We start from the raw sequence: 12,926 nt of genomic DNA, 5'->3' as shown, positions 1-12,926 counted from the left end.
AATGGTGACGGCAGCAGCCGAGAGCCAAACGATCGATCGGCCTCGGCTGCCGGCATCGCTGGAACCCGGGACAGGTGAGTGTCCATTTATTAAAAGTCAGCAGCTGTAGTATTTATAGCTGCTGGCTTTTAATATTTTCTTTTGGTGGAATCCCTCTTTAAGCAGGCTCTTTCCCACAGTCTAAGTCGGGACTCTACAAGCCGCTGGGGTAAGCCCTGGCGATTAGATCGCACAGTGCCACACACGTCAATTCCATGATCAAACAAGTGAATAAAAAGTGAATAATTGTCCACGTACAAGTGGTACCCCTTTCCTGAATAAGGGTGACACCAAGTCCCAAACAATCTTGTCAGCGGTCCCTATGTAGTCTGGGCAGTTCTCAGGCTCCATGTGACTATCATTTCCCTCGTAAACCATAAAACTATATGTATAGCCTGTTGCTCTGTCACAGAGCTTATAGATCTTGACCCCTTATCTGGCACGCTTACAGGGAACATACTGTTTGAAAGACAAGCGCCCAGAAAATTTAATAAGGAACTCATCAATGCAGACAACTTGATTGGGCGTAAACAAGGCTGCAAACTATTGGTTGAAGTGGTTTATGAGGGGCCGAGTTTTGTGGAGCCAATCGTATTCAGGTTCAGCTAGAGGACAACAGTGTTCATTGTCAATAAAATGCATGAATCGCAAGATCTGCTTGTATCTAGCCCTGGTCATGGATGCAGAGCACGGGTACATGGTGAATTGGGTCAGTGGACCAATATGATTGCAACTCACTTTTTTTAGTTATGCCCATGAGGAGGGATACTTTCAGGAAGATCTTAAATTCAGAAACCGTAATTGGTTTCCACTCTGGCAAGGTTCAGCTGGGGATTATCCACAATGAATTGACCAGCATACAAATTGCTTTGGTCCACAATAGATTTACAAGGATCTTCCGTGAAAAACAGTGAATAAAAATCAAGTGACGTAAAATCAACTGTAAAATCAAATCCACCTGAATTCCTGCCTGGCCACTGGCCAGTGAATGGGGGAAGTACGGGTGCTGCAGAAGTGGTTGGCTCCCAATTAGGATTGGCAAATGCAGCAGGAAGGGCATTATGGGCTCAACGGGCCTGTGTTTGTCTTCTTGCTGGTTGTGGCACACTATTTGTGCTAGTCAACACACCAGCTTGAAATGCACTTATGGGACTTGCCACCTCATCACGTGATACTGCAGTGCTGGATGTACCAGGGTGCACTAGGCCGCTGGTGCTTGTCAGTTCACCAGAAGGATGAGTGGCACTAGTACTGGCTCTCTGCTCCATACTCCATATGCTCCATACGAGAGTCCTGCAGTTCTTGCACCTCAACAACAGAAGAAGCACGGGGTCGGGTATGCCTTACCTCAGCAGGGACCACCATCCTCAGAGCTATCAGCCAGGGTGCTGCTGCCATCTACCAGTTCATATTCTGAGCCTGAATCTGACAGACGGGTGACTTCCTCTTCACTCTCATCTTTAATGCTTAGAAATGTGTAGGCCTCTTCACTAGTGTACCTTTGATTGGACATTGTGGCATTGAAATTTACAGGTACAACTAGTGCAACTCACGGGCAAAAAGAGCAACTGGTTGTCAGAGACTGCTTTAATCACTACCAAGAAAACTGTTAGCGTTCACAGGGATCAGGTCTAAATCTGCAAACGCTGCAGTTATGTGTGTTTTGTTTTGTAAGTGACAGCGATCGATTGATACTACACTTGGGCGGGCTGAGCTGGGGGGAGGGGCTAAACACAGGTGCAAGCAGGTATCTGGGCTGACCCCGCTAATGCCACATTTTTTGGGAACCCTAAACTGCTGGGGATGCTAGTATAGATCTGATCAGATCAAATATATTGATCCATTTAGACACTATACTACTAAGGGGTGTGTATGGTATGTGCGTGGGTGCGTGGGTGTTAGAGCTACTGGCAATATTGTGACGATGCCCGGGGCTGATGCTGACCCTAACTGACTAACTGATGTCGCTGGGTGATCAGGGTGTTAAACCTTTTATTCATAGCTCCCAACTGTCCCTGATTTCGAGGGACTGTCCCTGATTTGAAGCAGTGTCCCTCTGTCCCTCTTTCCCCCTCATTTGTCCCTTATTTGTGTCTGATCTATATAGTTGTATATAATATGCACTTTTTATCTTTCAAAAAGTGTTTCCCAGTGCAGAACCTTTCACCCAATTTCTAAATTGCTGCATTTGTACATTTTTAAAGCCAGTATAAAGGAGCTGTAGTGGTCAAAAAAAGCCCTTGTGTATTTATTTAACCTTTTTTTTGGTTAATTTTCCTTTAAGGGGGTGTGGCAGGGGACGTGTCCTATACCTACATACATTTGCTAGTAGGTATCCCTCATTCCTATCTAAAAATGTTGGGAGGTATGCCTTTATTATGTAATATACGGCAGGTGCCCTGACTGTATAAAAAAATAACCAACTAACCAGCGTCACTAATATGGTGATCACTGGTGAGAGAGTTAACTGCGGGCGATCAAGGGGTTAAACCTTTATAAGGGGGGTACCCTTCACCTACCTGGGACTACTACTAACTGCCCTAACGCTGATTAGTGACACTTATGCGAGTGATCAGTGAAAAATCTGAAACTGCAATTAGTGACATAGTGACAGGGAGTGAAGGGGTTAACTGGGGGCGATTGGGGGGGGGGGTGAAATGTGTGACTACGTGTACGGTGTCAGTGTAGTGTTGGTGCAGCTCAGGTTTGGATGTCCTTTCTCCTCTCTCAGGAACCAAAAAAGATTCCAGGAGGAGAGGTGACATCACTTCCTCTGCCTATGTTTACATTACATAGGCAGAGGAGGTATTTCATTGGTCAGAACTGATCAGCAGGTCCAGACCAGAAATCATTGGCCTGGACCTGAAGACTGATCGGTTCTGCAATGAATCCGATCGCCGCGGGTGACCTACAAGTATGTGGTTTTGTGCACCCATGCCAGTCTTTTTTTTATTTTTGTCAAAGGGGCGTGTGACAGGATCCTGTCTTGCATACTAATGTTACGCAAATTGTCATGCCACAAACATGTACACAGTGACATACTCTGAGGAATTTCAGCTCTTGAGTGCCACCCTTTGGGCCCCTTCTGCTAATTTTGTGTTTGGTGAGCATTGATTCCAAGCATGCGTGTTTGTACTTTTGACTTTCGTATGACGGATTTGTGCACTGACCATCCGAAAATCTGATGTGGAGCTGTCGTTTGACAAAAATTTACTAGCCTGCCATCCAACATTTGTTGGCCGAAAATTGGAAAACATTTGTTAGAAGGAGCGTACAAACGGTAAGAACTTAAGACAACAGCCTGTCGAACGACAATCCCCTTCTGATTTTCATACCGTGTGTACAAGGCTTAAGTCTCTGGACTGGATATATAGCAATACAAATAATATGGCAGGTAAAACAGCTCCAAGATGTGCATTCCTCTGTAAATTCAGTGGCTCAGCTTTAAATGCATCAAAAAGACAAAAAGAAACCCTCTGACGGGACTTTAAACGGCAATAACTCCAAAAAAGGTGTATGCAAACAGTAAATTGTAGAAAAATATATAGTTTAATACAAATTTTAAAAAACATCAATACATAAAAGTTTTGTTAAAACTGCATAATCAATTGATGTCATAGATAGAAGAGCATAATTAAACCTCTATTTACAAAATAAATGTGCAAATGTACATAGTGAAGCTCAATCTCAACGCGTTTCAAGGTTTTTGGGGCGTAATTCCTCTTCATCAGGAGAAAGTGGTGTAGAAATCTATGCAATCTACAATTCATAAAGATATAAGTAAATACAAAATACATGCACACACAAAATAAATTATCCATAGACAAGCACTACCATTTTTTGGAGTCATTGCCCTTTAAAGTCCTGTCAGAGGGTTTCTTTTTGTCTTTTTTGATGCAATATTAGGGATGTGGGCAATTTCTCCTTTTCCACAGTAGAATCAAACTATCTTTTATATATCAGCTTTAAATGCAGCTCACAATTAAACATTTATGTACTTTTTATGACCTGCTCTGTTTGGACAATACTAAAAGGGACTTTGTGTTTACTTAAATTAAGCATTTAAAAGCAGTGATTTGTTTCTCATTACCAGTCTCGGTACTCTTTATGGCATTGGCTCAGAGTGGTCTATCATGAAAGGTTACTGAGTGTTTTGTTGGAAAATGTTGTTGGTGGAAAGCAAAGCAGTTTAATCCAAGAAACTGAAACTATGCTTCAACGGAATAAAAACAAATGGGTTCTTTTAATAACAGTGGCATGATCAGACATCTTAATTTGCTTTCCTAGAAGCAGACATTCCGTGAAAATGATTGTTTCTCTTTATTAATTTACTTTGTGCATTGAACAAAACTAAATACATTATATTAAGCACACAATACATCTTGCAATAAGCTGTAATATTTGATTTCCCTGTGATTTCTGTTTTGTTAGAAAGATATGTTTGTGTGCAAGCCGTTATGTTTTTCAGCAGGTACTTATGTGTCTTTCCTTCCTACGTTCTTTTTCCATGGTTCCACTTTATTTAGAAATGCAGTCACCCTCTCTCTTGCTCTCTCCTGAGTTGGGCTGCTCATGCCAATATGTTGGCAGAATGGCACTGCTGGACGAACAGCCGTACCCTACGGTGGCTCCTTTAAGAGCCATAGCAGGTGTGCATGCCCGCTGTACATGACCGGTGGGCGCAAACACCTCCAGCCACCCGCAAGAGCCAGAACAGGGATTTGTGTGTGTAAACACACAAATCCCCATTCTGACAGGGGAGGAGCAACAGATTGTCTGTTCCTACAAAGTAGGAACAACAATCTGGCTCCTACTCTAGTCAGTCCTATGCCCTCACAGTTAGAAACACACCTAAGGAACACCGTTAACCCCTTGATCGTCCCCTAGTGTTAACCACTTCCCTGCCAGTGACATTTACACAGTAATCAGTGCCTTTTTATAGCACTGATCGCTGTGTTAGTGTCAATGGTGCCAAAAAAGAGTCAAAAGTGTCCAATCTGTCCGCCGCAATGTCGCAGCCCCAAAAAAATGGCTGATCATCGCCATTTACTAGTAAAAAATAAATAAATAAGAAATTCCATAAATCTATTCCATATTTTGTAAAAGCCATAACTTTTGCACAAACCAATCAATAAACACTAATTGTAATTTTTTTTTACCAAAAATATGTAGAAGAATACATATTGGCCTAAACTGATGAAGAAATTAAAAAATATATGTTATATACATATATATATTGTAAGGGATCTTCCCGGGGTAGGGTGTGTTTGGACACAGTTCACAGCAGACTTGGAATTTATAAAGCAGATCTTGGCGTTTATTCGTGGTACAAACAGTCCAGCAAACAAAATATACAGCAACACCGTGCTTTCTAAGTACAACAAAAATAAAAGTCCTAGCCCGGCTGGGCGCTTACTAACAGGTTCTGCTCACCTATCTGACACTTACAAACACAGCGTCTTTCGCCTGGATATCGCAGGGTGAGTTTTAGCTCCAGCAGTGGCTGTGCTTGCAGCTTCCTTCAACACACAGATTGTTCATTCCCTGGCTGAGAGCAACCACCTGCAGACCCTGCAGTGCCTTTAGCTTCCCAGGCTAATTAGGATCAAAGCTCACCTGATCCCAAACCCAGAACTGGATCGGGGAATGTGGAATGACAGGTCCCTCTACCAAACCTACCTGCCATTCCATATAAACCCAGGCCCGGCAAAATTAAATAACAACTCAGCAGCATATCGCTGCTGAGAAACTGATCCATCCTGGATTTACCATCTCACACTGTGTAGCAACCTAGGTGAGATGTACACCCCCTCGATCACTTCTCCAGTGACATGTCTACAATATATATATATATATATATATATATATATATATTATAGCAAAATTATTGTTGTTTTCTTCAAAATTGTGTTTTTTTTATAGTGCAAAAAATAAAAACCACAGAGTTGATCAAATACCACCAAAAGAAAGCTCTATTTGTGGGAAAAAAGGACGTCAATTTTATTTGGGTACAATGTCGCACGACCGCACAATTGTCAGTTAAAGCAATGCAATGCGCATGGCAAAAAATGGCTCGGTCAGGAAGGGGGTAAATTCCTCCAGGGCTGAAGTGGTTAGGGATGTGTAGTGTGCATAGAGCAGTACACATGACCACAACTAGCATGCACTGTTTGTTCCAAGCAAACAGAAACAACAGGGGAAAAAGAAAGATTTGGAAGTGCATGGAGGATGTTAGAAGTAGGCAAAAAAATAAACCATCCAATCCCAGTCCAGTGCTTTCCCGCTAGTGGAGATGTGGAAGAAGAATAGTTCCCTGAGGTTGTGCATCGACTATCAGATGCTGAACTGAAGGGCCATCCCCGACCAATATATCCTCCCAAGAATAGAAGATGCCTTGCAGAGCGTGCAGTGGTTCAGTGTGTTGGGTTTGAAGAGTGGGTACTACCAAATCCCCATGCAACCTGAAGACTGGGAGAAGACAGCTTTCATTATCCCAGTGGGGTTCTTTGAGTTTGACCAGGTGCCTAAAGGCCTGTCTGGCACTCCAGCCACATTCTATGAAGCTAATGGAGAAGATAGTGGGCGACATGAACCTGACTGAAGTGCTGGTGCACCTAGACAACATCATCGTCTTGGCAAAAGACTCTAGAAGAACACGAAGAGCACCCACTCAATGAGCTTTTGAAAAGTGAAGAGGAAAACAAGAACCCAGACCCGACTAAGCCTGTAAGACCAGCTGGAGGGCCCAGTAAACCTCGAGAGTCCATTCAGGAACAATGGACTGCCCAGTGTGAGGAGGCTTTTAGGCAGCTGCAGTGGAGCCTAACAATTTCTCCAATCCTGGCCTATGCAGATCCAACCAAGTCGTACAAACTGCATGTCGATGCCAGCCAAGATGGGTTAGGTGGGTTGCTATATCAAGAGCATGACAGGCACCTGTGGACTGTTGCTTATGTGAGTGGAAGAAAAGAGTTGGAAGGCGCAAAATTAAATGCTAGGATCAAGATAATGCAATTTATTCATGTACAAAGTAGACAAATGCATATATAAAAAAGTTCCTACGTTTTCATAAAAGCTGGGTTACAAAATGTACACAAGATTAAAAGTTGAACATGCCCATGCAAAGGCAAGTACTCAAAGTGGGCTGGCGCGTTTCAGAGGAATTTCTGATGTTTCCCATGGTGAAGACAGTTAAAAGCTTCCCTAAAGCTGAAGGCACTCTCTGGCAAGAGGCTTTCAGAAACCCCATAGAAGCAACCGCTTTCTGCTTTCTCGCTGATGCAAGCAGGCTGCAGTACCCTCACAATACTCAGATGCAGGTACTATTGACAGACCCATACAGAAAGAGAAATACATCTCTCTACCTCACACAGGCAGAGCTCTGGAATGTGGGCTGGTCTAGAGCTAAGGAAAACTGATCACTCACCATGTGACATACCTCCCAACTAGCCATACCTTTCATGTTGGTCTACTGCACTATACAGAGTTTTCTCCTTTTTGCAAGGCTCTGATGAAGAGGGAAATTCCCCCGAAATGCGTCAGCCCACTTTGAGTACTTGCCCTTGCATGGGCATGTCAACTTTTAATCTTTTAATGTGTACATTTTGTAACTCAGCTTTTATGAAAATGTAAGAACTTTTTTTTTATATGTATTTGTCTACTTTGTACATGAATAAACTGTATTATCTTGATCCTAGCGTTTTAATCACGCGCCTTCCACCTCTTTTCTTCCACTCAGCCTTCTTCTGACCACCCCTGGTCAGTTTAGGCTGCGGGACACACATGATCATCTTCTATATTCCCTCCCCCCTTTCTTTTTCTGCAAAAGTTCTACCATGCTATGTCAATAATGCCTTCACGAGCGCGGGAGCAATTATTTTTTTGTCTACATTGTTGCCTATGTGAGCCAAAACTTTTTCGCCACCGAGAAGAACTACCCCACACGCAAACTCAAGTTTCAACTAAAGTTTCTGGCTTTATAGTAGGCAGTGGTGGATTAGCTGAGGAATTATCTGTACTGAGGACTTTGTGAACACAGACAATAATCAACTCACATACATCCTCACTACCGCCAAGTTGGATGCCATTGGTTACAGGTGGTTGGCTGCCCTACCGAAGTTCGGTATTTCAGCCTGTAATACCGAACGGGGTCAGGAAGAAAGATGCGGACACTTTGTCAAGAAGGCCCCACAGTTCCAGAGACTCTCCAGAAGAATGGAATCAGCTGACACCTGGAGGGGTATGAGCTTTATGTGGAGGAGCAGAATAATCAGGCTAGAGGCGGGTCATGGGCCGAAGACATTGGGGTCTCAGTGGCTGGTGTTCCCTGGTGTTAATGTAATGTCACCAAAGTTGGGGATTAAGGCCTGCCCAAGCTCTCCAAAAAAGATTTGAGAAAGGACCAGGGAAGGGACCCTCTTTGTAGTTTAGTATTGAAGGCTTTGGAGAGCCAACGCCCTGACTTGCTACTTATTGATTCACAGAAGGAAGCCCATCTGCTGCACATAGAGTGGGAACAGTTGTAGCTACACAACCAAGTGGTCTACCGAAGGTTCCCCTCTGACGATCCTGAAGAGAAATGGCAGTTGTTCCGACCCGGGGAAGCATAGAGAGACAGTGCTAGCTGCCCTACATGACAACCATGTCCACCTAGGGCCCGAGAGGAAACTTAACCTGGTGAGTGATCGGTTCTACTGGCCCTGCATGTGGGCTGAAATCGAGGGCTATTACCACTCCTGCATCAGATGCATACAAGGAAGACTTTGCCTCACTGAGCTGCCCCAATGGGCCATCTTCAGAGCCAAGAACCCATTGAGCTTTTGTGCATTGGTTTTCTGTGCTTGGAACCTGATCCGAGTGGACAGGGAAATATCCTGGTAGAGACTGATCACTTCACTAGGTATGCCCAGGCATTTCCAACAAAAAAACCAACAAGCATCCACTGTGGCTAAGATCTTGGTGGGGAAAATCTTTGTACATTATGGTCTGCGTCAGCGCATCCACTCTGATCAAGGGAGAGACTTCAAGAGTAACCTCATCAAGAGGCTCTTAGGCCTCTTAGGCATCCAAAAGTCTAGAACCACTTCATATCACCCTCAAGGGGACCCTCAGCCAGAGAGATTCAACCAAACTCTCCTAGATATGCTTGGAACTCTTGGTTCCGAACAAAAGCAGCAATGGATCAAGCATATCATGGCTATCGCGGATGTTACAACAGCACTACAAATGATGCTATAGGCGAATCCCCTTATTGACTGATGTTCAGACACGAGACCAGCTGCCAGTTGACTTGGCCTTCAGCGCGACCTTAGACCATACCTCACCAACATCCCACAGAGGAGATGTGAATCGAAGAAGTTTGAAAACTGCCTATAAGAAGGCTCAAGCTGCCTCAGATGCTGGAGGACAGCGAAATAAGAGAAACTTCAACCTCAGGGTGTAAGTGCAGGACCTGCAGCCTGGTGATAGAGTGCTGCTGAGGAACCTGGGTGTTCCAGAGAAACACACAAGTTGGCTGATCGCTGGAAGTGAGCGCAATTATCTGCTGCCCCTGTCAGAAGCAGTTTGCGTGCCACAAAAGCCAGACTTACAGCCTACCCCAAAGACCTCAAAGTTATCCTGTCCAGTGACTAGGTCTAGCCCATACCCCTGAGTGCAGTAGAGGATGACAGTGAGGATGAACAGATGGGGATAGAACACCTGCCACCCCTTCTCCCCCTCTTCCTAAGGAGGCTAACACTGGGATTCTCAGGCCAGAGGCCCCTTGGTTTGTACCTCAGAGTAAGCCCCTGGAAGACCTTCAATCTTCCCTGCTGGCAGGAGATCCTGAAGACTTTCACTCTTCCATAGTGAAAGAAGGAGGACCTATTGGGGAAAAGGAAGGAGCTGACGTACCGGAGGAAGAAATGCCTGTGCAGGAAGAAAGGGCTAGTGAGCCTGCAACACCTTTACCTAGAGAGCAGAGAGAGCGAAGAGTTAATCGCCCACCCAAGAGATTGACCTATGATGTTTTGGGTTGAGAGCAACCTCAACTCTCCCCCTGACACATCTAGATGGGCCAACCCAGTATTGGTGGCCTGTGGACAGAACAACCTCCCCTCTTATAACAATTGTTGGGAAGTTCATGATATGACTTGTTCAAGCCTAAATTCTAGTTAAAGATTTATTTTTTATTTTTCGTGTATCTAAATGTTATGCTTGCATTCACCTGTTTGCCTCATGTTGTATACTAAAAAAGCATGCAACAGGATATGGACTCTATACCTCCTTTCAAGGGCCAAAGGTTCTTTGGTGTGGGGGAGTGTGTAGCGGGTGCCGATGTTCTCCTTTCCCCCACGCTCAGCCAGGGACAGCCGGGGGCACATACACACAGGCTGGCACACAAGCAAAGCCACAGCTGTGGGGGTTTCCTCCCCTCTCCCTCTCCTCCCCATGCTGCACACACACACACACACACAACAGCCTGCTGATTGGCTGCCACAGGGGACCAATCAGGAGAGAGCAAAAGCAGAGCTTCTTGGGTTATGTAGTCACAAAGAGGAGCAGCCCCACTACAGTGAATTTGAAGGGGACTGCAGCCCCCAGTATGCCAAGGGAGAGAGCTGTAGTAGTGGATGTGTATGGATTTTATGGAGCATGAAGATATTAAGTGTCGCTTTAAACCATTACCCTGAGCCTGTTGCTTTTCCCTGCACGAGCAAAGCACAGGTTCACTTTAAAGAAAAACCTGTACTGACTTGCTAGTCTTCTAAAAATGCTAATAGCCTGGCTGTCATTGTCTTCATTGCTTGGAGGGACTGACTGAGAACAAGTTCAACATGTACCTGTTGAAGGAGCATGAAGAGATAAGGATGGCCTCTGTTACACCTCTGGCTCAGGGCCCCGAGTAAAGCGAACAAGCACAGAGTGGCATTAGTGACTTGCAATTCTTGCCAGATGCTGGTACAGGAAGATAGGTTTATCAGGACTAGTCAGCAATGTACAGCTTGCCTCCAGACAAGATACTGAACTTTATTTTTTGGGGGTTTTTTTTCTATTTTTTGTTGATGAGGTCTTAGTGTTAGGTTAAGCAGATATTTCTTTTTGTTTAATTGTATTTCGTACAGCTTTATTATACCCCAAAACAAAACTGTATTAATTATGAACTTACCAATTTTTATGTGTAGCTGCATTTAAGTTTGTTATTTTTCAACTTACTTTAAGGCTTACTATGGTCAGCTTGTAATAACGTATGTCAATTTTAACCCAAAAGAAAAAAAACTGCATATAACATGTTAGCTGGGAGTTCAACTTCGATTTATTAGTCAAGTCCATCTAAATCTGCTAGTCTAAGGCTGGCCATACATTATTCTTTTGTTTTTCCGATCAACCAGCGGGAAATAAAAGACCTAGTTCCCCCTTCCATAATGTGGATGGGGGAATAACTCCCGCTGTATGACTGTATTCTGACGGTACCACTGATTATTCAGGAAAAACTCGACAGGTTGGTTTTTCCGAAGTCGATCAGTATATTGACTTTTATACAACTAGCCTACCCATACATGCATCAAATTCTGGTGGTCCCAGCTGAACCAACCAAATTTTGATCCCTGTATGGTCACTTTAACATTATCTTCCCCCAGATTAATAATGCTAATAAAGGTGTCTGTTCCACTACTTTATCCAGAATGCAGATATCCTAAGAGGGTTAGGCATATATCAGTTAGTACAAGCAAATGGAAACCACCCCAACCTGTCACTGACCTATCTGCTCAATCGTATTTGCCTCTCAGTTCAGGTTTACTGAATTTTTAGAGCCATTCACTCCTCCTCTGATCCAGCTGTTAGATTGACAGCACTGTGCAATGTAATATAGCCTTAGGAGTCTACAGTGCCAGCCCTCTCTTTATCAGTCTGGCTATCCTGTTACATAACAGGTTACAGAAAGCTGCAATATTCAGATACATATTTGCTATACTGTACTTAAATTAAATGTATTGCTTTTTACTTGATTAATGTATGGATGTATTGGTGATATATACCTGTAATTCAGCTTTAATGCATACAGCAGTGTCATTTATCTGAAACCTATAGATTGAACGCAGAAAAAACAGCACAACAATCTCTGTACTCTCAGTACTCTTGTAAGCATTTTCACAGTTTAACCACTTGCTTACTGGGCACTTAAACCCCCCTCAGTCCCAGACCAATTTTCAGCTTTCAGCGCTGATGCACTTTGAATGACAATTGCGCGGGCATACAACACTGTACCCGAATGAAATTTTTATCATTTTTTTCCCACAAGTAGAGCTTTCTTTTGGTGGTATTTAATTACAGCTCGGAGTTTTATTTTTTGCTAAACAAACAAAAAAAGATGCAAAAAAAAAAAAAAATCATGTTTAATAGTTTGTTACAAAATTTTGCAAACGGGTCATTTTTCTCCTTCATTGAAGTGCGCTGATGAGGCGGCACTGATAGGCTGCACTGGTGGGCACTGATGGGCTGCACTGGTGGGCACTGATGGGCTGCACTGGTGGGCACTGATGGGCTGCACTGGTGGGCACTGGTGGGCACTGATGGGCTGCATTGGTGGGCACTGATAGGCTGCATTGGTGGGCACTGATAGGCTGCACTGGTGGGCACTGATAGGCATAGTTAAGGCGGCACAAATAGGCACAGATAAGGCAGCACCGATGGGCACAGATAAGGCGGCACTGATGGGCAAAGATGGGCACATAAGATGGCACGGATGGGTGGCACAGATGGGTGGCATGGATGGGTGGCACGGATGGGTGGCACGGATGGGCACTGATAGGTACCACTGATAGATGGGACTGATGGGCACTGATAGGTGGCACTGATAGGTGGCTCTGATAGGTGGCACTGCTGGGCACTGATGGGCGGCACTG

Source organism: Lithobates pipiens, unplaced genomic scaffold, assembly GCF_037356315.1.
Source record: "Lithobates pipiens isolate NorthernLeopardFrog02 unplaced genomic scaffold, aLitPip1_a1.2 Scaffold_23, whole genome shotgun sequence".
Taxonomy (NCBI): Eukaryota; Metazoa; Chordata; class Amphibia; order Anura; family Ranidae; genus Lithobates; species Lithobates pipiens.
The sequence above is the reverse complement of the archived record's forward strand: the minus strand, read 5'-3'. Positions refer to the sequence as shown.